Raw genomic sequence first — 26,534 nt, 5'->3', positions numbered from 1 at the left:
TTACACTACTTTCCTATGCCCAAATCACCATCCTCCACCAAATGTTAGATCAATCCATTCATTCATTTGAGCACAGGTTCAACATCCATATTTCTGCCCAGTGGTACTTTGCAAAGCAAGTGCCACCTAGGCTCCTTCATTTGAGCTGACAATTTGCCAACACAGTCTCCTTAGTAGATGATCATCCTCACCCAAAAATTAGGCCCATTGGCCATGTGAATTTCAAACATCGCTAATTAAACACTTGGCTGCTAATTCAAGTTTGAACTTATTTCACTCTCCTAGGCTTCTATTGTATTATTCTTACTAACACCTAACGGCGGAGTGATCAACCCACCACACATGCCTAGGCTTCCCAGAACGCGCGGCAATGCCACAGTCACGCGGTGACCACATGGTTGGCATGCTCGTTTACACGCTGTGAAGTTGGGGCCCTCATACACCATCCAAACGTGGATGTCTTGCCACCACACCATGTATTCATGATTAAATGGGTACTTATGTACCTAAAAATGATTTTTCAGGAAAAAAGAGCAAAGTATAATGGAGTTGCAATTCAAATTGCACCCGCTTCTAGCTGAATTGGCAGAAATTTAACTTTTTCACGAGCGGTGGATAAAAGCTTTTGACACCGAACCATTTGGTCAGTTGTACATTAAATATGTCCGAGTATTTTATGAAAAATTTGGTCCAATTTTGAAACAAATATATTGTAGGTCCTTAAAAAACTCATTTTGGGCACTCGAAAAATAGAAAATTAATTTTTCGTCCAAAGAAAATGAAAACTTCCTTAGGCAACATTGCTTGCCATTCCAAGATGCATCCTTGTGCACAATATTTATATCATTTGTACAAACTATGCCATGAATGTAGGCATAAGATTGATCATTTGGCTTGCAAGCCATGAACCTTCACACATGATAACTCATTTCTGAGAACACTTTTTAAAAATAATTGTCATATTACAAGTTTCTTATTTTTCTTGGTAACTTGGTCACATATAATGACACAATATGAAGATTTTCCAAATTTTGTTTTTGAATTTTTCATGCCCATTTCAAAATGCGGTCAAAACGGAGGGCATGACCGTTCCTAGCTACTGGTTGAATCTTGGAAAAAATTTCGTGTTTCTCTGATTAAATGGATACTTATGTACCTGAAAAATATTTTTAGGAAAAATAATGAGCAAAGTATAGTGCAGTTGCAGTTCAAATTTAACCCGCTTCCAACTAAATCGGCACAAATTTTTCTTTTTCACGAGCGATGGATAAAAGATTCTGACACCGAACCATTTGGTCAATTATACATTAAATATATCCTAGTATTTTATAAAAATGATTTGGTCCAATTTTGCAACAAATATATGGTATGTCCATCACAAAAAAATTATTTTGGGCACTCGAAAAATTGAAAATGATTTTTTTGTCCGAAGAAAATGAAAACTTCCTTAGGAAACATTTTTTGCCATTCCAATATGCGCCCTTGTGCACAATATGAGATCATGTGAGCAAACTATGCCATGAATGTGGCCATAAGATTGATCATTTGGCTTGAAAGACATGAATCTTCACACATAATAACTCATTTTTGAGAACACTATTTAAAAGTCATTACCGTATTACAAGTTTATTATTTTTCCTCGTAACTTTGTCACATATAATGACACAATGCGGAGGTATTACAATTATTATTTTAATTTTGCATACCCATTTCAAAATGTGGTCACAACGGCGGGCATGCCCATTCCTATCTAGTGGTTGAAAATTGGAAAAATTTGGTGTTTGTATGATTAAATAGATACTTTTATACCTAGAAATTATTTTTACAAAAAATAAAAAGCAAACTCTGAGGCACGTGCAGTTCAAATTTGACCCGGTTTGTGGTGAATCGGAGGAAATTTGTCTTTTTGACGAGAGGTGGCTCAAAGCTTTTGATACCCAACCATTTAGTCAATTGTACATTAAATATGACCTAATATTTTAGAAAAAATGATTCGGTCCAACTTTACAACAAATATATGGTAGGTCCTTCACACAAAAAATCGTTTTGGGCACTCAAAAAATGGAAAATGAATTTTCCGTCCAAAGAAAATGAGAACTTCCTTAGACAACACTTATTCATTTGAATCCATCTTAATAATGTGTTCTTCCGTGCCAAAATCAGGTGTCAACAAGGTCCTTCACAAAAAAACATCTTTGTCACTCGAAACTAGAAAAAGTTATTCTTGTGAAGAAAACTTAATTTCAATCAATTATGACCAATTTAGATGGTCATAACGTCTTTTATTGTTTACTGTGTTCTGATTGGTCCATGAGGATCTCACGCGGATCATGCATCAAGGACCGTTGGATAATCCCAACGATCGCCTTCAACTGTGTAGATGAAACTCTAGCTTTCTCCTCCTAGCATTTTTCATCCACCCCCCCCTTTCTTCCTCTATTCTCCTGCCTCTTGAGCTCCCCGATCTAATCCCTTCCCCACATCGGCGCCTCCACCCACCGCCCCGCCTTGCTCCTTCGTACCTCGTTGCCGCCGCCGTCGTTCCTGGTTATCGCTCCCACCATCTCCCATCCACATCAGTGATGGCATCAGCGACGATGGCGGAGGCGGAGAGGGAGGCCGCGGCGCCCAGGACACTCGTGGTGCGGAAGCTCGGCTTCGGGCTCCACACGGCTTGCCCGGCCTGCCTCCCCGTCCTCCTTCACCCCATGCTCATCGGGTTCGGAGCAAGCAGCGCAGCGTAACACCCATACACATCAGATAAAAGCAATGGCGGCCGCACTTAGGAGGGTCGTGGCCTCGTGGTAGGCCTACGGACGCCGTGCCGCTTCATGCAGGAGCAGCGCCCTGCCTTCTGCCCCGTCATGCCCCGAACGTCGGATTCATGCCCCTGGCCAACCGGATACGTGACCACCTCGGCGACTCCTTCTCACGCATCAACCTCGATGGCCTCATGCCGCCCGCCCCGGCCCGCCCCCATCCTCCCAGTCCCAGGGATGCCGCCACCGCGACGGTCGTGGCTAGCTTCACGGTGGAGGAGGTCCGGAAGGTGATGCGCGCCACGCAGATGGAGGCGGCACACGCGGGTGCGGGCCTCCCGCGAGGACACCATCACCCACACCTAGTTCCTGCGCCTCTGCTGCGACGCCGCATGGGCCAACGACGGGTCCTCCGTCGCGTGCGCACTCAACGAGTCCAGATTCGTCATCGTGCACGGCAGGACCGTCTTCCTCAGGCCCGAACTGGTACGGCCCCTCCCTCTTCCTCCCATCCCATTTCACTGGTTCTGATCAAATCAAATCTAATAAATGGCTTGTCTAAATGTTGCTTGATCCCTCCCCAACCATTGGAATGTTGAGAGTGTAAATTAAAAAAATACATTAAAAAAATAAAACCTTATATGCAATGCAGTCACCATGTGCAAGCTTTCCATATGTCAGACAAAAGTGGATGCTTATAATACTGTTAGTGTTAGCATGTTGATACGTCCATTTTGCATCATGTTTTCATGTTGATGTTTATCGCTTCTTGGGCTGTTATTTCACTTCACGGTACAATTCTTATGACTTTTCTCTCTTATTTTGCAAGGTTTACATGAAGAGGGAGAATGCCGGCAGCTGGAATTCTGGCCTGAAAGTGGAGCAAAGTTGAGATACCTATTCTGCGCAACTCCAAACGCCGTAAAAATCAACAAGGATTTTTCCGGATTTATAAAAAATACTGGGTCGAAGAAGCGCCAGAGGGGCGCCAGTAGGTGGCAACAAGCCTGCTTGGCGTGGCCACCCCCTGGCCACGCCAAGGGGGCTTGTGGGCAGCCTGGTGGCCCACTGGCCCCCCTCTTCTCCTATATGAAGGGTTTCGTCCAGAAAAAAATCAGGGAGGAGCTTTTTCGTGGATTCCCTCTCGGAGGGGGAAATTGTCGCCATCGTCATCACCAACACTCCTCTCATCGGAGGGGACTCATCACCATCAACATCTTCACCAACACCATCTCATCTCCAAACCCTAGTTCATCTCTTGTCACCAATCTCCGTCTCGCGACTCCGATTGGTATTTGTAAGGTTGCTAGTAGTGTTGACTACTCTTTGTAGTTGATGCTAGTTGGATTATTTGGTGGAAGAGTTTATGTTCAGATCCTTGATGCTACTAATTACCTCACTGGTCATGAATATGATTATGCTTTGTGAGTAGTTACTTTTGTTCCTGAGGACATGTGATAAGTCATGCTAATAGTAGTCATGTGAATTTGGTATTTGTTCGATATTTTGATGTGTTGTATGTTGTTTTTCCTCTAGTGGTGTTATGTGAACATCGACTACATAACACTTCACCGTTATTTGGGCCTAGAGGAAGGCATTGGGAAGTAGTAAGTAGATGATGGGTTGCTAGAGTGGTAGAAGCTTAAACCCTAGTTTATGTGTTGCTTCGTAAGGGGCTCATTTGGATCCACTAGTTTAATGCTATGGTTAGACTTTGTCTTAATTCTTCTTTCGTAGTTGCGGATGCTTGCGGGAGGGGTTAATCATAAGTGGGATGCTTGTCCAAGTAAAGGCAGTACCCAAGCGCCGGTCCACCCACATATCAAACTATCAAAGTAACGAACGCGAATCATATGAACATGATGAAAACTAGCATGACAGAAATTCCCGTGTGTCCTCGGGAGCGTTTTTCCTCCTATAACACTTTGTCCAGGCTTGTCCCTTTCTACAAAAGGGATTGGGCCACTTTACTGCACCGTTGTTAATTTTGTTACTTGTTGCTTGCTACGAATCATCTTACCACACAATCCCTTGTTACCAACAATTTCAGTGCCTGCAGATTTTACCTTGCTGAAAATCGCTTGTCAGATCCTTCTGCTCCTCGTTGGGTTCGACACTCTTACTTATCGAAAGGAGTACGATTGATCCCCTATACTTGTGGATCATCAAGACTCTTTTCTGGCGTCGTTGCCGGGGTGTGAAGCGCCTTTGGTAAGTGGAACTTTGTAAGGAAACATTCATATAGTGTGCTGAAATTTATTGTCACTTGTCACTATGGAAACTAATCCTTTGAGGGGCTTGTTCGGGGTATCTTCACCTCGAACGGAAGCACAAAGAGTTGCTCCTCAACCTGCTGCACCTACTGAAAATATTTGCTTTGAATTTCCTTCGGGTATGTTTGAGAAACTGCTGGCTAATCCTTTTACAGGAGATGGAACATCACATCTAGACGTGCATCTAATCTATGTAGATGAAGTTTGTGGTTTATTTAAGCTTGTAGGCTTGCCCGAGGATGAGGTCAAGAAGAAGGTCTTTCCTTTATCTTTGAAGGATAAGGTGTTGACATGGTATAGGCTATGTGATGATACTGGATCATGGGACTACAATCGGTTGAAATTGGAATTTCATCAAAAGTTCTATCCTATGCATTTAGTACATCGTGATCGGAGTTATATTTATAATTTTTGGCCTCGTGACAGAGAAAGCATCGCTCAAGCTTGGGGGAGGCTTAAATCAATGTCATATTCATGCCCCAATCATGAGCTCTCGAGAGAAATTATCATTCAGAACTTCTATGCTTGGCTTTCTCATGATGATCGCACCATGCTTGATACTTCTTGTACCGGTTCTTTTATGAAGAGAGATATTGACTTCAAATGGAATTTATTGCAGAGAATTAAACGCAACTCTTAAGATTGGGAGTTTGAAGAAGGTAAGGAGTCAGGTATGAATTTCACGTTTGATTGCGTTAAATCCTTTGTTGAGACAAATACTTTTTGTGACTTTAGCGCTAAGTGTGGACTTGACTCTGAGATAGTAGCTTCATTTTGTGAACCCTTTGCTTCTCATATTGATCTCCCCAAAGAGAAGTGGTTTAAATATCATCCCCCTTTAGAAGTCAATGTAGTTAAACCCACTCTAGTTGAAGAGAAAGTCATTGGCTATAATGATCCAGTGGTTCCCAGTGCTTACATTGAGAAACTACCTTTCCCTGTTAGGATAAAGGATCATTCTAAAGCTTCAACTGTGATACGTAGGGGCTACATTAGAACACCTACACCCCCTGAGCAAATTAGAGTTGAACCTAGCATTGCTATTATCAAAGATCTTTAGTCCGACGATCTTGAGGGACATGGTATTCACTTCTATGAAGATGTTGTTAGAATTTCTAAACCTCACGCTAGAGACAAACATAGGCCTGTTGTTGGCACGCCTGTCGTTTCTGTTAAGATAGGAGATCATTGTTATCATGGTTTATGTGACATGGGTGCTAGTGTTAGTGAAATATCTCAATCCTTGTATGATGAAATTAAAGACGAGATTGCACCTGTTGAGATAGAGCCTATTGATGTCACTATTCAGCCTGCCAATAGAGATACTATCTGCCCTGTGGGAATTGTTCGGGATGTTGAAGTCTTGTGTGGTAAAACAAAGTATCCTGCTGATTTCCTCGTTCTTGCTACTACACAAGATAGCTTTTGACCCATCATATTTGGCAGACCCTTCCTCAATACCGTCAATGCTCATATTGACTGTGAGAAGCAAACTGTCATTGTTGGGCTTTGAAGGTGTGTCACATGAGTTCAATTTCTCCAAGTTTGCTAGACAACCTCATGAAAAGGAGTTGCCTAGTAAGGATGAAACTATTGCCTTAGCGTCTATTGCCGTTCCTCCTACTGATCCCTTAGAGCAATACTTGCTTGAGCATGAAAATGATATACATATGGATGAAAGGGATGAGATAGATAGAGTTGTCTTAGAATTATATCCTATCCTTAAGAATAATCTTCTTGTTGAACTGCTTGGGGATCCACCCCCACCAAAGGGTGATCCTGTGTTCGAGCTTAAACAGTTTCCACATACTTTTAAGTATGCCTATCTGGATGAAAAAGAGATATATCCTGTTATTATTAGTGCTAGCCTCTCAGAGCATGAAGAAAAGAAGTTATTAAAACTCTAAGGAAGTACCATGCTGCTATTGGATATACTCTTGATGATCTTAAGGGAATTAGTCCCACTCTATGCCAGCACAAGATTAAAACTGATCCTGACTTCAAACCAGCTGCTGATCATCACAGGAGATTAAATCCTAAGATGAAAGAAGTAGTAAGAAAAGAAATACTAAAGCTCCTGGAAGCGGGTATTATCTATCCTGTTGCTCCTAGTGATTGGGTGAGTCCGGTGCATTGCGTCCCTAAGAAGGGAGGCATTACCGTTGTCCCTAATGATAAGGATGAATTGATCCCGCAGAGGATTATTACTGGCTATAGGATGATGATCGATTTTAGGAAATTTAATAAGGCCACTACGAAAGATCGTTACCCTTTGCCTTTTATCGACCAAATGCTAGAAAGGATGTCTAAACACACACACTTCTGCTTTCTAGACGGTTATTCTGGTTTCTCCAAAATACCAGTTGCACAATCTGATTAGGAGAAAACCACTTTCACCTGGCCTTTCGGTACCTTTGCTTATATACGTATGCCTTTTGGCTTATGTAATCCACCTGCCACCTTTCAAATATGTATGATGGTTATATTCTCTGACTTTTGTGAAAAGATTGTCGAGGTTTTCATGGACGACTTTTCCGTTTACGGGTCTTCTTTTGATGATTGCCTCAGCAACCTTGATCGAGTCTTACAGAGATGTAAAGACACCAATCTTGTCTTGAATTGGGAGAAGTCCCACTTTATGGTTAATGAAGGCATCGTCTTAGGACATAAAATTTCTGAAATAGGTATTGAAGTCGATAAGGCTAAGGTTGATGCAACCGAGAAAATGCCATACCCCACAGATATCAAAGGTATAAGAAGTATCCTTGGTCATGCTGGTTTCTACAGGAGGTTCATTAAAGACTTCTCTAAGATTTCTAGGCCTCTTACCAATCTCTTGCAAAAGGATATTCCTTTTGTTTTTGATGATGATTGTGAGGAAGCCTTCGAAATACTTAAGAGGGCTTTGATAACTGCACCTATTGTTCAACCACCTGATTGGAACTTACCTTTTGAAATCATGTGTGATGCTAGTGATTATGCTGTTGGTGCTGTCCTAGGGCAAAGAGTTGATAAGAAGTTGAATGTTATTCACTATGCTAGTAAAACTCTAGAAAGTGCCCACAGAAACTATGCTACTACGGAGAAGGAATTTTTAGCAGTCGTGTTTGCCTGTGAAAAGTTCAGGTCTTAGATAGTTGATTCCAAAGTCACCATTCACACTGATCATACTGCTAGTAAGTACCTCACGGAGAAGAAGGACGGTAAACCTAGACTTATCAGATGGGTTCTCTTGCTACAAGAATTTGATTTGCACTTTGTCGACAGGAAGGGTGCAGACAACCCAGTAGCAGATAACTTGTCTAGGTTGGAGAACGTTCTTGATGACCCACAACCTATTGATGATAGCTTTCCCATGAGCAAATGAATGTCATCAATGCTTCACGTAGTGCACCGTGGTATGCTGATTATGCAAACTATATTGTTGCCAAATACATACCACCTAGTTTCACGTACCAGCAAAAGAAGAAATTCTTCTTTGACTTGAGACATTACTTTTGGGATGATCCTCACCTTCATAAGGAAGGAGTAGATGGTGTTATTAGACGTTGTGTACCTGAACATGAACAGGGACAGATCCTACAGAAGTGTCACTCCGAGGCCTACGGGGGACACCATGCGGGAGATAGAACTGCACACAAGGTATTGCAATCAGGTTTCTATTGGCCCACTCTCTTCAAGGATGCCCGTAAGTTTGTCTTGTCTTGTGACGAATGTCAAAGAATTGGTAATATCGGTAAGCGTCAGGAAATGCCTATGAACTATTCACTTGTCATTGAACCATTTGATGTCTAGGGCTTTGATTATATGGGACCTTTTCCAAAATCCAACGGGTATACTCATATCCTAGTTGTTGTTGATTACGTCACTAAGTGGGTAGAAGCTATCCCCACTTGTAGTGCTGATCACAACACTTATATCAGGATGCTTAAATAAGTTATTTTCCCTAGATTTGGAGTCCCTAGATATCTAATGACCGATGGTGGTTCACACTTCATTCATGGTGCTTTCCGTAAAACGCTTACTAAGTACGATGTCAACCATAGAATTGCGACTCCCTATCACCCTCAGTCCACTGGTCAAGTAGAGCTAAGCAACAAAGAGATTAAACTAATTCTGCAAAAGACTGTCAACAGGTCTAGCAAGAATTAGTCTAATAAGCTCGATGATGCACTGTGGGCTTATAGAACTGCCTATAAGAATCCCATGGGCATGTCTCCGTAGAAAATGGTTTACGGTAAAGCATGTCATTTACCTCTTGAGCTAGAGCATAAAGCTTATTGGGCAATCAAAGAGCTCAACTTTGATTTCAAACTTGTCGGTGAAAATAGGTTATTTGATATTGGCTAGCTTGATGAATGGAGAACTCAGGCATATGAGAATGCCAAGTTGTTCAAAGAAAAGGTTAAGAGGTGGCATGATAAGAGGATACAAAAACGTGAGTTCAATGTAGGTGATTATGTCTTGCTATATAACTCTCGTTTAAGATTCTTTGCAGGCAAGATTCTCTCTAAATAGGAAGGTCCCTATGTTGTTGAGGAAGTATATCGTTCCGGTGCTATCAAGATCAACAACACGGAAGGTAATTGTCCGAGTGTTGTAAATGGGCAGATAATCAAGCATTATATCTCAGGTACTCCCATAAATGTTGAAAGCAATATTATCAATACCATAACTCCAGAAGAATACCTAAGGGACATTTATCAGCCTGTTTCAGACTCCGAAAACGAAGAGGTATGTGATTCGGTAAGAAAACAGAGTCCAAAACTTTTCCAGTACGAAATTTTCTCCGTTTTGGAATATTTGAAAAAATACAAAAATTGGGAGTAGTCCGGAAAGTGCGCGAGGAGGCGACAAGCCTTCCCGGCACGGGTCCACCCCCTGGCCGCGCCGGGAGGGCTTGTGGCCACCTCGTGCGCCTCCCGGACTCCGTTTTCGTGCGGAGTACTCCTTCTGGTCTGAAAAAATATCATTATATATACTCCCGTTTGGTCTGACCCCTACATCACGCAGATTTCCTCTGTTTTCGTTTCGAGCCTGTTTCTGTTTCAGATCTAGATCGCTGTGACTTCCCCAAAAGCTCTGAAGGACAAGATCTTCGAGAAGGTAATCAATCCCTATCTCACGGGAGTGCTGCAACACCCTCAATCTATTGAGATGCGTGAGGGGATGTTGCACATCCGTGATGTTGAGGGGCCCAAGAAGACCAGAAGCGTGGAGACGAGGCTCCAAGCAATGGAGCAACAAGTCTTCAAGTGCCAAGGGATGGTGGAGCGTGGACTCAACGCCAACCACATGATGATCACGGAGTTCACCAACAAGCACGGGATTGATGCCAATGACATTGGGAAGCACCTCTCCAGGCTCTATGACATGATTGATCAACTCCAGGCCCAGATCTATTTCCTGCAGAACCAAAACTATGAGTATGAGTATAGATTTAAATCAATACGGTTGGCTGCAGATTTGAGGATTCCGGAGACTCGTTCATCTTTCCATGATGGAGCACCTATGCCTTGGAAGACGGAGGATCAAGCCCATGTTGCAACAAATCCTCCACCATCACCACCAAAGGAAGGCAACTAAACATGGGTATGGGCAATCCCCTTGGCTTGTGCCAAGCCTGGGGGAGTTGCCCCGGTATCGTATCACCATCACATCTTTTGCCTTAACCTTCGTTTATGTTTCCTTTTCAGTTTTCTCTTTATCTAGTAGAGTAAAAGTCTTAGTGTTTTAGTCTCGAGTTTTGCTTTGTGTCACCCCCGATGTATTCGAGCTCGTGAGCCATATAATAAAGAGTGTCTTAGTTGAAGGGCTTTGCCTCTTGCCATGATCAAAAGAGTGAGAATAGAACAAAAGCATGAAGGATCATGTAATGAACCTATGGGAAGTGATGGCTTCACATATAAAAACAATGAGGATTGAAACTTGTTGAGGGTAGGCAAACGTAGACCTTGGTAATGGTTGCAATTAATAGGAAGTGATAAAGAAGGAGAGGTTCACATATAAATATATCATCTCTGACACCAACTATGATTGTGAACACTCGCTAAATTATTGCATGCCTAGAAGTAGATGTTGGACAAGGAAGACAACATGATGAATTGTGTTTGCTTGGATCCAAACAATGTTATATGATTAGAGATCCCTTAGCATGTGACGATTGCTTCCACCTCACATTAGCCAAAACTCTCGTACCAACTAGAGATACTACTTGTGCATCCATAAACCTTCAACCCAGTTTTGCCATGAGTGTCCACCATACCTACCTATGGATTGAATAAGATCCCTCAAGTAAGTTGTCATCGGTGCAAGCAATAAAAATTGCTCTCTAATATGTACGATCTATTATTATGTGGAAAATAAGCTTTGTACGAACCTGTGATGACGAAGACATAAAAGCGACAGACTACATAATAAAGTTCTTTATCACAGGAGGCAATATAAAGTGACGTTCCTCCGCACTAAGAGGACACACATCCAAACCTCAAAAGCGCATGACAACCTCTGCTTCCCTCTGCGAAGGGCCTATCTTGTACCTTTACTTTTTACCCTATCTAGTTAGTAGCTAGATGGCTTCTTCTCTCTCTTGGATCTTCAATACAAAGTTCTCCATGATCTTCATCGAGATCTATCCGATGTAATCCTCTTTGGCGGTGTGTTTGTCGAGATTCGGTGAATTGTGGATTTGTGATCATATTATTTATGAATTATATTTGAGTCTTTGTTGATTTATTTTTATGCATGATTTGATATCCTTGTAAGTCTCTCCGAGTCTTGGGTTTTGTTTGGCCAACTAGATCTATGATTCTTGCAATGGGAGAAGTGCTTGGTTTTGGGTTCACAACATGTGGTGACCTTTCCCAGTGACAGAAGGGGCAACAAGGCACGCATCGTGTTGTTTCCATCAAGGGTAACAAGATGGGCTTTTATCGTAGATATGAGATTGTCCATCTACATCATGTCATCTTGCTTAAGGCGTTACTCTGTTCCCATGAACTTAATACACTAGATGCATGCTGGATAGCGGTCGACGTGTGGAGTAATAGTAGTAGATGCAGAAATTCTCGGTCTACTTGTTTTGGACGTGATGCCTATAGATATAATCATTGCCTTAGATAACGTCACGACTTTGCGCGGTTCTATCAATTGCTCGACAGTAATTCGTTCACCCACCGTCTACTTGCGTTCATGAGAGAAGCCACTAGTGAACACTACGGCCCCCGGGTCTATTCGCAACTATCGTTTCCACTTTCACTTTTACTTTGCTTGTTTACTTTTTGCTTTTAGTTCTCACTTTGCAAACTATCTATAAGGGATTGACAACCCCTTCATAGCATTGGGTGCAAGCTCATTGTATTTGTGCAGGTACTTGTGACTTGACGAGATCTTCCACTCGTTCAATACCTTGGTTCTCAAAACTGAAGGAAATACTTACCGCCGCTATGCTACATCACCCTTTCCTCTTCAAGGGAACACCAACGCAAGGCTCCAAGGCCGCGGGGAAATCCTTTGCATATTTTCCAAGGAAGTCCCTAAAGGCGTAGCCATAGCAGCACGATTCCTGACGCCGTACCATGGAAGGTGTGTTGTCGGAGTAGCAGTGCCCAACATAGTCACGTGTTCCGAGTGTTACACTGGGTAAATACTTTGCCGAGTGCGTTGAATTCCAGTAGTGAGCATGTCTTGTGTCCTAATATAGCATCATATGTATTGTCCATTCATCAAAATATAATAGACTATGAAAAATACACTTACTGTACGCAACATGTATGGGCCAAAACGTATATATTATATCGAACGGATTTTTTCAAGTATCTATTGACTGCTAGAATTATGAAAACCATTAAAAGTTTATCTATATACATGAGTAGAAAAACAAATGTTCTCTCTCTCTCTCTCGATATAATGTGCAAAAATGAGAATTGGTTATCCAACATAAAATGACAATATGTATTAGAGGAGCAAAAGAGGGAACAAATAGTCTTGAAAAGCTATGGGTTGTACCTTCTAACCATATTTGTTTTACGTACATGCAATAGATAGGTCGGCAAAATTGACAAAAATGACCCCTGGGGTGAAAGAACTCACGGATTGACCCCGCGGGGGAAATAATTCACCGGCCTGACCCTTTTGTGTGGCGCCCGACACCTAGGCGCCACACTGTACTGTGTGACGCCTAGGTGTTCGGCGCCACATCCCCGACCACGTGGCAGGGAGGGGGCCACCCCCCAGGCAGTGTGACGCCTAAGCCTCAGGCATCACACATTGTAATGTGTGGCGCCTAACGCTTAGGCGCCACACATGGACTTATACAGCCACGGCCCAGCCCCCCTCCCCACCCCCTCCCCCAGTCTATTTCACATGTGTGGCGCCTAAGCCTAAGGCGCCTAAGCCTCACATGTGTGGCGCCTAAGCCTTAGGCGCCACACATGTGAAAACCTGCTGGAATCTGAATTTAGACATCAAAACAGCATTTTTGACAGCAATAAAGCAATTTTAAGAGCAATAAAGCAATTTAGACAGCAATAAAGCAATTTTGACAGCAATCATATATGTGAAAGCCAAGGAATCATCAAGTGCAACAATTATTGACATCATCATCATAGCCAACACTAAGAACACTAAGAACAAAACTAATAACTACTTATTTTTTGTTACCTGTGAAGCTGTATGTCCGTGTCCACCCACTCCGGCGGGTGTGGCTGAAAGTAACCAAATTGACGCATCACACGATGCGGGAGATGAAACTCAACCGCCCAATTGCATATTAGGGGACAACGCATTAGCCAAAGATGTCTTTCCTGCACGCATAGTGGATTCAGCTCGAACGTGTGTGCATCACCAAAGTTTGTCCCGACACCATATGGCTCCCATTCAACCTACAACACAAGATGAATACCACAATTCATTTTACTCACAACATAGAAGCTGGAAGTCAACTCTGAAACCATCTTACCTGCTCGGGGGTAAGCGAATCCATCTCGTTGGTGTATTGCTTGTACAATAGGTTCACTTTGCTTGCCACCTCCGATACCAAGTCCCACTTGTAAGCCCATGTAGGTTGCCGTACAGGGTTGCCGTGGTCATCCCAGGTATTCCACTGTGAGCTTTTAGGGCGTCCAACAGGTAGGCGTTCCCAGCTCCATACTGAAAGTAGGAGCATACAATCACCAACTCCACCGTCCTTTGTCGTCCTGCGACAAGCATCGTCCAACTACAAGTAACAACAAACATGCATCAGTTTAGCAGAAAAAGATAAAAGAGAGTACTTAATACTAACAATTTATTACCTGCCAATACAAGTAAGCCAGTGCGGCCGAGCCCCAGCTGAACTTGTTGTCGAAAACAGTCAACGCCTTCAGCCACATCCATGGAGCATTCTTGCATGTGCCGTCCGCAAAGATAGTCCTAGAGATGACGTACCACATGTAGACGCGAGCATACCTCTGGATCACCTCCTCATCTACGTCCTCAGGACAATGAGCAAAGTTGGCGGCAATCCAAGTGAAAGTGGCGTGGGAAGGGACTCTATCTTTCTTCCCTCCATCTTCTACCTCCGGCTCCTACGGCGACATACCAATAAGAGCCTCCATTTGTTGCCACCATCCCTCAGAATCAGTGCTCATACATAGTGGCTTCCCCTCGATCGGAAGAGCGGTGATCATGGAAACATCTTGAAGAGTAACCGTCATCTCTCCGGTCCGGAGGTGAAAACTATGTGTCTCCGGCCTCCAACGATCAATGAGTGCTGTGACTGCTGCAGCGTTCAGATTGGGAGTTGACCGACTCACAAGCTCCACGAATGGAAGGAGTCCCGTCATCTCGATGTACGGGGTGTACCGCTCATCGTAATGCATTACAGAGAATGCCCCATGAGACCGGATCTTCAAGGGCGTAAGCTCCTGCAAACATATAGGAGAAGAAGATATCAAGTGCTTATTACATTTTCAAAAAATTACTAATCTACTAATCATTTTCTACTTACCATCTTCTTCTCCGACATGAAATAGGCCCGGCGTTCAACGTCATAAACATTATTCAGAAGCCACACCATCCTACAAATCACAAAAAATTACTCATATACTCATATTCAAATAAGACTCATATACTAATATGAACTACTACTAATACTAACTACTACTACTAACTATTCATATACTCAACCAAAACCAAAACCTAATGCAATTCCTATACCTACTACTACTACTAACTACTACTACTACTAACTACTAACTAGTCATATACTCAACCAAATCCTAACTCATATACTAACTAGTCAAATCCTAACTCATATCCTAACTAGTCAAAACCTAATACAATTCCTATACCTACTACTACTACTAACTACTACTAATACTAAGTACTACTACTAACTACTACTACTACTAACTACTACTACTACTCACTATTCATATACTCAACCAAACACAAAACCTAATGCAATTCCTATACCTACTACTACTACTAACTACTACTACTACTAACTACTAACTACTCATATACTCAACCAAATCCTAACTCATATCCTAACTAGTCAAATCCTAAGAACCTACTCAAATCGATCTACTAAAATCAATCTACTCAACCAAAACATAATAAAATTGGATAGAAGGATGGGAAAGGGAAGGGATGGGGGAGGACATTACCTTGGGGGATCAATCCAAGGAAGAAATCCCCAGATCTGAAGGAGATGGGGGAGGGGATTAGGGAGGGGATGAGAGCCAGCCGCCGCCGCAGTGGCAGTTTCTTTTTGAATGAGGGAGGGGGTGGGGAGGGGGCTGGGCCGTGGCTGTATAAGTCCATGTGTGGCGCCTAAGCGTTAGGCGCCACACATTACAATGTGTGACGCCTGAGGCTTAGGCGTCACACTGCCTGGGGGGTGGCCCCCTCCCTGCCACGTGGTCGGGGGTGTGGCGCCGAACACCTAGGCGTCACACAGTACAGTGTGGCGCCTAGGTGTTGGGCGCCACACAGAAGGGTCAGGCCGGTGAATTATTTTCCCCGCGGGGTCAATCCGTGAGTTCTTTCGCCCTAGGGATCATTTTTGTCAATTTTGCCAGATAGGTCAGCCACCTTATAATAACCTTTGTGATTTATAAATTTAGAAGAGTGGAAATCCATAAGCTAAGCAATTGTGCAGTTGGGAATGCATTTATAGAGTTCTGAATAATCTAAATAATATAATGGCCGAAAGTGGCGAGAGCATCAATGTTACATATCTCGGGGAAGTTCTTTTAAAAATCTCAAAGGACAATAGGCGTAATATTACCACGGGTATTTATCCTCATTGACGAATTGGTCAAGACATTAAGAATACAAATTGAACATACACATGTTTTGCATGAGCAAAATGTGTGGAAAATCTGAACAAATAACTTGTTTAACTGTACTTCACAATACGTCAGATCAAGTCCATAAAAGCAGGTAGTAGCATGTGCATGTTATAGAAATTAAAAGGCTACGTACGGGTATTCTTCAGATTATCCATGTTGGATCGTCTTCCATAGGTAGATGATAGAATTATGCTCCAGTGCCCGCATGTATGCATAGCATAAATGAAACATTTAAAGTGCACTGTTCAATAAGTCAAACTTTGAAATTAGAAGATGCTTTATGGTGTCTCGTCACTTTTTTGCGGTATTTCCAAATAAAGTAGTACCACAAGTGCGTGTAGTTTACATGACACTGAGGTAACTAATAGATCAGGAGATGTAAACATAAGAGAAGGGGGAAGGGCATCAGAAGAAGGTAAAAAAATTCATGATCCTGGAATTCTCGAGTATTACCTTTGGTAGTTGGTACCACTATTTTTTGAAATATTGCGGACCCGAGAGAACATGCGATCCTCCAACTTTCACGCTGCACTTCCATTTGTGATCAATGTCAAGAATGAGAGGGCAAAGTATCCAAATGCACACATTTGTAAAGTGAAGACCCCGGCGGACCTGAATTCATCTAGTTTAAACAAAGATATAAAATCTAGAACATAATAATGTTGAATTATATCAGCCACAGAAATAGTCTTGCAATTAGTCTGGTTGTTAGGAAAAACATCAACAAACATATGTCTGTGAGGGTAACTGCTATTAAATTTCCAACTTATAAGATAAAACAAAACGGAAATGGTGTCACATGCAAAAATGTCGTTGGCTTCAAAGTGCAGTCAGTGCATCTACTCCTTTGATCCATAAAACATCGTGGCCTAGAAACTTTGCGAAAATTAATTCTGGAACACTTAATTAGAATGTTATTTTCCTGACATAGCATGATTCTTTTATTTGTTTTGTACACATCAGAGTGTTCATTCTTACCCTGCTGCTGAGGTGAGGGGTTTACTTTACCTTAGCCCATGATGAAAATTGTTCTTGTTGAAGTCATCAACCATGGCGAGCTCTTTGTCATGCAGAGGATTGGATCATGATCTCTTTATGTGGATTGTAGCACTGATGTGGATTAGGAGTCCATGATGACATGAGATGGGATGTAGCAAGGTAGAGTTGTAATATGTGATTCGAAACATAATCCACAAACAACTACATTTATACAAAATTGTAAACGCTTAGGATGAGTGATTACCTGTACGTGAGGTGATTGTTGATGCTATCGCTACTGTGTCCGGCAAGAGGGCATCACATCAACATCAAAGCAGTCACATAATAATTATTCATAGTCTCCGCCATCAAGATGTTTCATCATAGTCTAGATAGTCCCAACAGGATGCAACAGTCGATGTTTACACAGTGGTACTATACAATTCTCCACGGGCAAGATACTTGCTATCTCCACCATACACCCCACCAACTGCCTCTCTCGGTTGAGGGATTGAGAAAACTATTATTGGGGAAGGCAAATCACATCAGAGAGTCGACCTAGTTGGGGTTAATGAGCAGAGAAAATAAGATCCACTTGTATTGGGAGGATTAACAATTAGACGTGCTTTTCTGTATGCTACAGGAATATTTATAACTGCATCTACATCTGAAGTCCTCAACCTACAAAAAGAAATTCAGAATAAATCAGTGCTAGAAGATGAACGTGATGTAGATGCAAAAAATAATATGAATGTGATAGGCTGAGCGCTGGAGATCCATATCCTCACTCCCCTCTTCCAGGTTGAAAATTGGGAGAGACACGGGTCTGTTTTCACATGGAGAGTTTGAGAAAGAGATGAGAGTTTGAGAGATAGAGAGAGAGACCTCAGAGATTGATAGAGGCATACATGCCGAAATTACTTGCTCCAATTCAAGAGAGACGTGGATCTCTTTCCCAACAGAATACGAGGATAGACATGGATCGAGAGAGGGAGATTGCGGGAGAGAATATGATTGCTTCAGGTCGGGTTTTTTTAACTGAGAAAGAAAGAAACGGTGGAGATATATATTTGAAGGTATCATTTTAGTTTTTTTATTGCAACTTGTATTAGTTAATCTAAACCGTAATAACTTGGTCCCACCATCAGATGTATGGCTCATATTTTCTAATTAACGTGGGAATTAATTGAGAGTCTGTAATTAGTATAGGTATAGATATGTGCAACTAGTGCACCAGTTGAGCCCTCATAACATCACTTCAGACAACTTTGTAAGATTTTTTACACCATTGTGTCACTAATCCATCTTTTTATATATTGTTCTTAAGCAAAACATGTTTCTAACAATATTATTATAACTAACACGTACTCCCGCAAGAGACCGCGCCTAAATGGATGTTTACCACCCCTGATTTGGAAATGGTTAGCTTACGGCCAACCCCAATTAATTACCGTGGTAAATACAAGATATCTCAAAGTAAAACTACAAGAAATATGTCAAATAGTGACCTTCTCGCAGTGACCCTGGCAGAAATGGTCGTAAATCTACGACCATTTGAGATCAATTGGTCATAACCTGTTCGGGATGATCCAACCCCAAGCCATAACGACCAATTTGGTCAAAAAAGGTCGTAATTTCCTTACTGGAAATGGTCGTAAAGAAGATAGCACTCGTCTGGTGTCTAATTTCTAGCTAAATACGGCCAATATAAAAGGGCATAGCTATGACTGAGCGCCACATCATCAGTTTTGCCTATGTATCAATTTTTGCCCTAGTTTGTGAAGCAACCTACTATTCTGTCATTCCAAAAATTCTCCAAAAATTCTCATAAATTCTTTGGATTGTATACTCCTCAAATATGTCAAAACCCTTCCATCCCTAGTTCAAAAATAATTCAGCAATATTCATTTTCCTATTCTTTTCACAATAGCACTTTGTGAAGGAAGTGCTATTTATATTTTCATATTTTCCCACAAAATTTTTGGGCACTCTTTCTTATCCATATCATTGCCTCATTAAAAAATTCATCTCCATTTGCCAAGTAAATATTTCTCAGAAAATTTCCAAAGTTTATGTTCAGCTAGAAGCTTTGTGAAGGAAGTACTATCCATGATTAACCTAATGAATTGAATTTTTGCCACATCTTATATATGCCCAACTAATAGCTCTCCACAAAATTTGAGCCCCATCTAGCAATCTATGTGAGTTCACCATAGAATCTTTGTTTCTGGTAACATTTTTAGTTTGTGAAGCGACTACATTTTATATTTCTTTATAAATGATGAAAATTTACCAAAACATGACCCTCACCATATAACCTCCCTCCATCAAATTGTAGCTTATTTAATTTAGCCAATTTCCCTCAATATTTTTCCCGGTGTTCTTTTCAGCGGAGAGCATTGTGAAGGAAGTATCAATTTTGTTTATTCAAATGGTATGAAATGTTTACAGTGTCTTCATATGAACAAATTATCATACTCCTCCAAATTCCAGCTCCATCAAATCATTTATGTGAGCACAGCTTCAATTTCTATTTTATGTCCAGATTGGCACATTGCGAACCAAGTGCTATCTAGACACCTCCTATTGCCCGCAAACTTTTTGTGGCTATATTTCATATCCAAACAATTGCCACATGCCAATATTCAACACTATTTTCCTATTAAATCTACCGCAGCAAATTTCCAAATTTTCCACCCAGAGAGAAGCTTTGTGAAGGAAGTACTAGCTAGGAGTATCCAAATGATCTAAGATTTCCCAAATATTCTATATGCCCAAATGATCACAATCTACAAAATTCAAGCTCTATCTAGTAACCCATATGAGCCCATCATCCAATCTTTTATCATGGTCATATTTTTAGTTTTTGAAGCCAAAATATTTTAGATTTCTTAATTACTGCTGAAAATTTACGAGGGCATGTTCCTACTTGTGTAACTTATCTACACCAAATGTGAGCTCATTTCATTTATCCAATTCCTCTCAATAATTTTTACAAGTTTCTATCCATAGTAGAGCATTGTGAAGGAAGTGCCACTTTGGCATGTCCAAATGGTATAAATTTTTTACACTACTTTCCTATGCCCAAATCACCATCCTCCACCAAATGTTAGATCAATCCATTCATTCATTTGAGCACAGGTTCAACATCCATATTTCTGCCCAGTGGTACTTTGCAAAGCAAGTGCCACCTAGGCTCCTTCATTTGAGCTGACAATTTGCCAACACAGTCTCCTTAGTAGATGATCATCCTCACCCAAAAATTAGGCCCATTGGCCATGTGAATTTCACACATCGCTAATTAAACACTTGGCTGCTAATTCATGTTTGAACTTATTTCACTCTCCTAGGCTTCTATTGTATTATTCTTACTAACACCTAACGGCGGAGTGATCAACCCACCACACATGCCTGGGCTTCCCATAACGCGCGGCAATGCCACAGTCACGCGGTGACCACCTGGTTGGCATGCTCGTTTACACGCTGTGAAGTTGGGGCCCTCATACACCATCCAAACGTGGATGTCTTGCCACCACACCATGTATCCATGATTAAATGGGTACTTATGTACCTAAAAATGATTTTTCAGGAAAAAAGAGCAAAGTATAATGCAGCTGCAATTCAAATTGGACCCGCTTCTAGCTGAATTGGCAGAAATTTGTCTTTTTCACGAGCGGTGGATAAAAGCTTTTGACACCGAACCATTTGGTCAATTGTACATTAAATATGTCCGAGTATTTTATGAAAAAATTGGTCCAATTTGGAAAAAATATATTGTAGGTCCTTAAAAACTCATTTTGGGCACTCGAAAAATAGAAAATTAATTTTTAGTCCAAAGAAAATGAAAACTTCCTTGGGCAACATTGCTTGCCATTCCAAGATGCACCCTTGTGCACAATATTTATATCATTTGTACAAACTATGCCATGAATGTAGGCATAAGATTGATCATTTGGCTTGCAAGCCATGAACCTTCACACATGATAACTCATTTCTGAGAACATTTTTAAAAATAATTGTCATATTACAAGTTTCTTATTTTTCTTGGTAACTTGGTCACATATAATGACACAATATGAAGATTTTCCAAATTTTGTTTTTGAATTTTTCATGCCCATTTCAAAATGCGGTCAAAACGGAGGGCATGACCGTTCCTAGCTACTGGTTGAGTCTTGGAAAAAATTTCGTGTTTCTCTGATTAAATGGATACTTATGTACCTGAAAAATATTTTTAGGAAAAATAATGAGCAAAGTATAATGCAGTTGCAGTTCAAATTTAACCCGCTTCCAACTAAATCGGCACAAATTTTTCTTTTTCACGAGCGATGGATAAAAGATTCTGACACCGAACCATTTGGTCAATTATACATTAAATATATCCTAGTATTTTATAAAAATGATTTGGTCCAATTTTGCAACAAATATATGGTATGTCCATCACAAAAAAACTTATTTTGGGCACTCGAAAAATTGAAAATGATTTTTTTGTCCGAAGAAAATGAAAACTTCCTTAGGAAACATTTTTTGCCATTCCAATATGCGCCCTTGTGCACAATATGAGATCATGTGAGCAAACTATGCCATGAATGTGGCCATAAGATTGATCATTTGGCTTGAAAGACATGAATCTTCACACATAATAACTCATTTTTGAGAACACTATTTAAAAGTCATTACCATATTACAAGTTTATTATTTTTCCTTGTAACCTTATCACATATAATGACACAATGCGGAGGTATTACAATTATTATTTTAATTTTGCATACCCATTTCAAAATGTGGTCACAACGGCGGGCATGCCCATTCCTATCTAGTGGTTGAAAATTGGAAAAATTTGGTGTTTGTATGATTAAATAGATACTTTTATACCTAGAAATTATTTTTACAAAAAATAAAAAGCAAACTCTGAGGCACATGCAGTTCAAATTTGACCCGGTTTGTGGTGAATCGGAGGAAATTTGTCTTTTTCACGAGAGGTGGCTCAAAGCTTTTGATACCCAACCATTTAGTCAATTGTACATTAAATATGACCTAATATTTTAGAAAAAATGATTCGGTCCAACTTTACAACAAATATATGGTAGGTCCTTCACACAAAAAATCGTTTTGGGCACTCAAAAAATGGAAAATGAATTTTCCGTCCAAAGAAAATGAGAACTTCCTTAGACAACACTTATTCATTTGAATCCATCTTAATAATGTGTTCTTCCATGCCAAAATCAGGTGTCAACAAGGTCCTTCACAAAAAAACATCTTTGTCACTCGAAACTAGAAAAACTTATTCTTGTGAAGAAAACTTAATTTCAATCAATTATGACCAATTTAGATGGTCATAACGTATTTTATTGTTTACTGTGTTCTGATTGGTCCATGAGGATCTCACGCGGATCATGCATCAAGGACCGTTGGATGATCCCAACGATAGCCTTCAACTATGTAGATGAAACTCTAGCTTTCTCCTCCTAGCATTTTTCATCCACCCCCCCCCCCTTTCTTCCTCTATTCTCCTGCCTCTTGAGCTCCCCGATCCAATCCCTTCCCCACATCGGCGCCTCCACCCACCGCCCCGCCTTGCTCCTTCATACCTCGTTGTCGCCGCCGTCGGTCATGGTTATCGCTCCCACCATCTCCCATCCACATCAGTGATGGCATCAGCGACGATGGCGGAGGCGGAGAGGGAGGCCGCGGCACCCAGGACACTCGTGGTGCGGAAGCTCGGCTTCGGGCTCCACACGGCTTGCCCGGCCTGCCTCCCCGTCCTCCTTCTCCCCATGCTCATCGGGTTCGGAGCAAGCAGCGCAGCGTAACACCCATACACATCAGATCAAAGCAATGGCGGCCGCGCTTAGGAGGGTCGTGTCCTCATGGTAGGCCTACGGGACGCCGTGCCGCTTCATGCAGGAGCAGCGCCCTGCCTTCTGCCCTGTCGTGCCCCGAACGTCGGATTCATGCCCCTGGCCAACCGGATCCGTGACCACCTCGGCGACTTCTTCTCACGCATCAACCTCGACGGCCTCATGCCGCCCGCCCCGGCCCGCCCCCATCCTCCCAGTCCCAGGCATGCCGCCACCGCGTCGGTCGTGGCTAGCTTCACGGTGGAGGAGGCCCGGAAGGTGATGCACGCCACGCAGATGGAGGCGGCACACGCGGGTGCGGGCCTCCCACGAGGACACCATCGCCCACACCTAGTTCCTGCGCCTCTGCTGCGACGCTGCATGGGCCAACGACGGGTCCTCCGTCGCGTGCGCACTCAACGAGTCCAGATTCGTCATCGTGCACGGCAGGACCGTCTTCCTCAGGCCCGAACTGGTACGGCCCCTCCCTCTTCCTCCCATCCCATTTCACTGGTTCTGATCAAATCAAATCTAATCAATGGCTTGTCTAAATGTTGCTTGATCCCTCCCCAACCATTGGAATGTTGAGAGTGTAAATTAAAAAAATACATTAAAAAAATAAAACCTTATATGCAATGCAGTCACCATGTGCAAGCTTTCCATATGTCAGACAAAAGTGGATGCTTATAATACTGTTAGTGTTAGCATGTTGATACGTCCATTTTGCATCATGTTTTCATGTTGATGTTTATCGCTTCTTGGGCTGTTATTTCACTTCACGGTATAATTCTTATGTCATTTCTCTCTTATTTTGCAAGGTTTACATGAAGAGGGAGAATGCCGGCAGCTGGAATTCTGGCCTGAAAGTGGAGCAAATTTGAGATACCTATTCTGCGCAACTCCAAACGCCATAAAAATCAACAAGGATTTTTCCGGATTTATAAAAAATACTGGGTCGAAGAAGCGCCCGAGGGGCGCCAGTAGGTGGCAACAAGCCTGCTTGGCGTGGCCACCCCCTGGCCACGCCAAGGGGGCTTCTGGGCAGCCTGGTGGCCCACTGGCCCCCCTCTTCTGCTATATGAAGGGTTTCGTCCAGAAAAAAAATCAGGGAGGAGCTTTTTCGTGGATTCCCTCTCGGAGGGGGAAATTGTCGCCATCGTCATCACCAACACTCCTCTCATCAGAGGGGACTCATCACCATCAACATCTTCACCAGCACCATCTCATCTCCAAACCCTAGTTCATCTCTTGTCACCAATCTCCGTCTCGCGACTCCGATTGGTATTTGTAAGGTTGCTAGTAGTGTTGATTACTCTTTGTAGTTGATGCTAGTTGGATTATTTGGTGGAAGAGTTTATGTTCAGATCCTTGATGCTACTAATTACCTCACTGGTCATGAATATGATTATGCTTTGTGAGTAGTTACTTTTGTTCCTGAGGACATGTGATAAGTCATGCTAATAGTAGTCATGTGAATTTGGTATTTGTTCGATATTTTGATGTGTTGTATGTTGTTTTTCCTCTAGTGGTGTTATGTGAACATCGACTACATAACACTTCACCGTTATTTGGGCCTAGAGGAAGGCATTGGGAAGTAGTAAGTAGATGATGGGTTGCTAGAGTGATAGAAGCTTAAACCCTAGTTTATGTGTTGCTTCGTAAGGGGCTCATTTGGATCCACTAGTTTAATGTTATGGTTAGACTTTGTCTTAATTCTTCTTTCGTAGTTGTGGATGCTTGCGAGAGGGGTTAATCATAAGTGGGATGCTTGACCAAGTAAAGGCAGTACCCAAGCGCCGGTCCACCCACATATCAAACTATCAAAGTAACGAACGCGAATCATATGAACATGATGAAAACTAGCATGACAGAAATTCCCGTGTGTCCTCGGGAGCGTTTTTCCTCCTATAACACTTTGTCCAGGCTTGTCCCTTTCTACAAAAGGGATTGGGCCACTTTACTGCACCGTTGTTAATTTTGTTACTTGTTGCTTGCTACGAATCATCTTACCACACAATCCCTTGTTACCAACAATTTCAGTGCCTGCAGATTTTACCTTGCTGAAAATCGCTTGTCAGATCCTTCTGCTCCTCGTTGGGTTCGACACTCTTACTTATCGAAAGGAGTACGATTGATCCCCTATACTTGTGGATCATCAATACTCTTTTCTGGCGCCGTTGCCGGGGAGTGAAGCGCCTTTGGTAAGTGGAACTTTGTAAGGAAACATTCATATAGTGTGCTGAAATTTATTGTCACTTGTCAGTATGGAAACTAATCCTTTGAGGGGCTTGTTCGGGGTATCTTCACCTCGAACGGAAGCACAAAGAGTTGCTCCTCAACCTGCTGCACCTACTGAAAATATTTGCTTTGAATTTCCTTCGGGTATGTTTGAGAAACTGCTCGCTAATCCTTTTACAGGAGATGGAACATCACATCTAGACGTGCATCTAATCTATGTAGATGAAGTTTGTGGTTTATTTAAGCTTGTAGGCTTGCCCGAGGATGAGGTCAAGAAGAAGGTCTTTCCTTTATCTTTGAAGGATAAGGTGTTGACATGGTATAGGCTATGTGATGATACTGGATCATGGGACTACAATCGGTTGAAATTGGAATTTCATCAAAAGTTCTATCCTATGCATTTAATACATCGTGATCGGAGTTATATTTATAATTTTTGGCTTCGTGACAGAGAAAGCATCGCTCAAGCTTGGGGGAGGCTTAAATCAATGTCATATTCATGCCCCAATCATGAGCTCTCGAGAGAAATTATCATTCAGAACTTCTATGCTTGGCTTTCTCATGATGATCGCACCATGCTTGATACTTCTTGTACCGGTTCTTTTATGAAGAGAGATATTGACTTCAAATGGAATTTATTGCAGAGAATTAAACGCAACTCTTAAGATTGGGAGTTTGAAGAAGGTAAGGAGTCAGGTATGAATTTCACGTTTGATTGCGTTAAATCCTTTGTTGAGACAAATACTTTTTGTGACTTTAGCGCTAAGTGTGGACTTGACTCTGAGATAGTAGCTTCATTTTGTGAACCCTTTGCTTCTCATATTGATCTCCCCAAAGAGAAGTGGTTTAAATATCATCCCCCTTTAGAAGTCAATGTAGTTAAACCCACTCTAGTTGAAGAGAAAGTCATTGCCTATAATGATCCAGTGGTTCCCAGTGCTTACATTGAGAAACTACCTTTCCCTGTTAGGATAAAGGATCATTCTAAAGCTTCAACTGTGATACGTAGGGGCTACATTAGAACACCTACACCCCCTGAGCAAATTAGAGTTGAACCTAGCATTGCTATTATCAAAGATCTTTAGTCCGACGATCTTGAGGGACATGGTATTC

At 41.9% G+C, this 26,534-nt stretch overlaps 1 pseudogene; it reads left to right on the top strand.

Moving 5' to 3' along the window:
* Positions 1 to 2,597: 2,597 nt before the first annotated feature.
* Positions 2,598 to 3,290, top strand: LOC123404972 (annotated as a pseudogene).
* The last annotated feature ends 23,244 nt before the right edge of the window (positions 3,291 to 26,534 follow it).

This window comes from Hordeum vulgare, chromosome 6H (assembly GCF_904849725.1).
Source record: "Hordeum vulgare subsp. vulgare chromosome 6H, MorexV3_pseudomolecules_assembly, whole genome shotgun sequence".
In the NCBI taxonomy this organism is placed as follows: domain Eukaryota; kingdom Viridiplantae; phylum Streptophyta; class Magnoliopsida; order Poales; family Poaceae; genus Hordeum; species Hordeum vulgare.
This window is presented reverse-complemented; position numbering and strand designations above follow the sequence as displayed.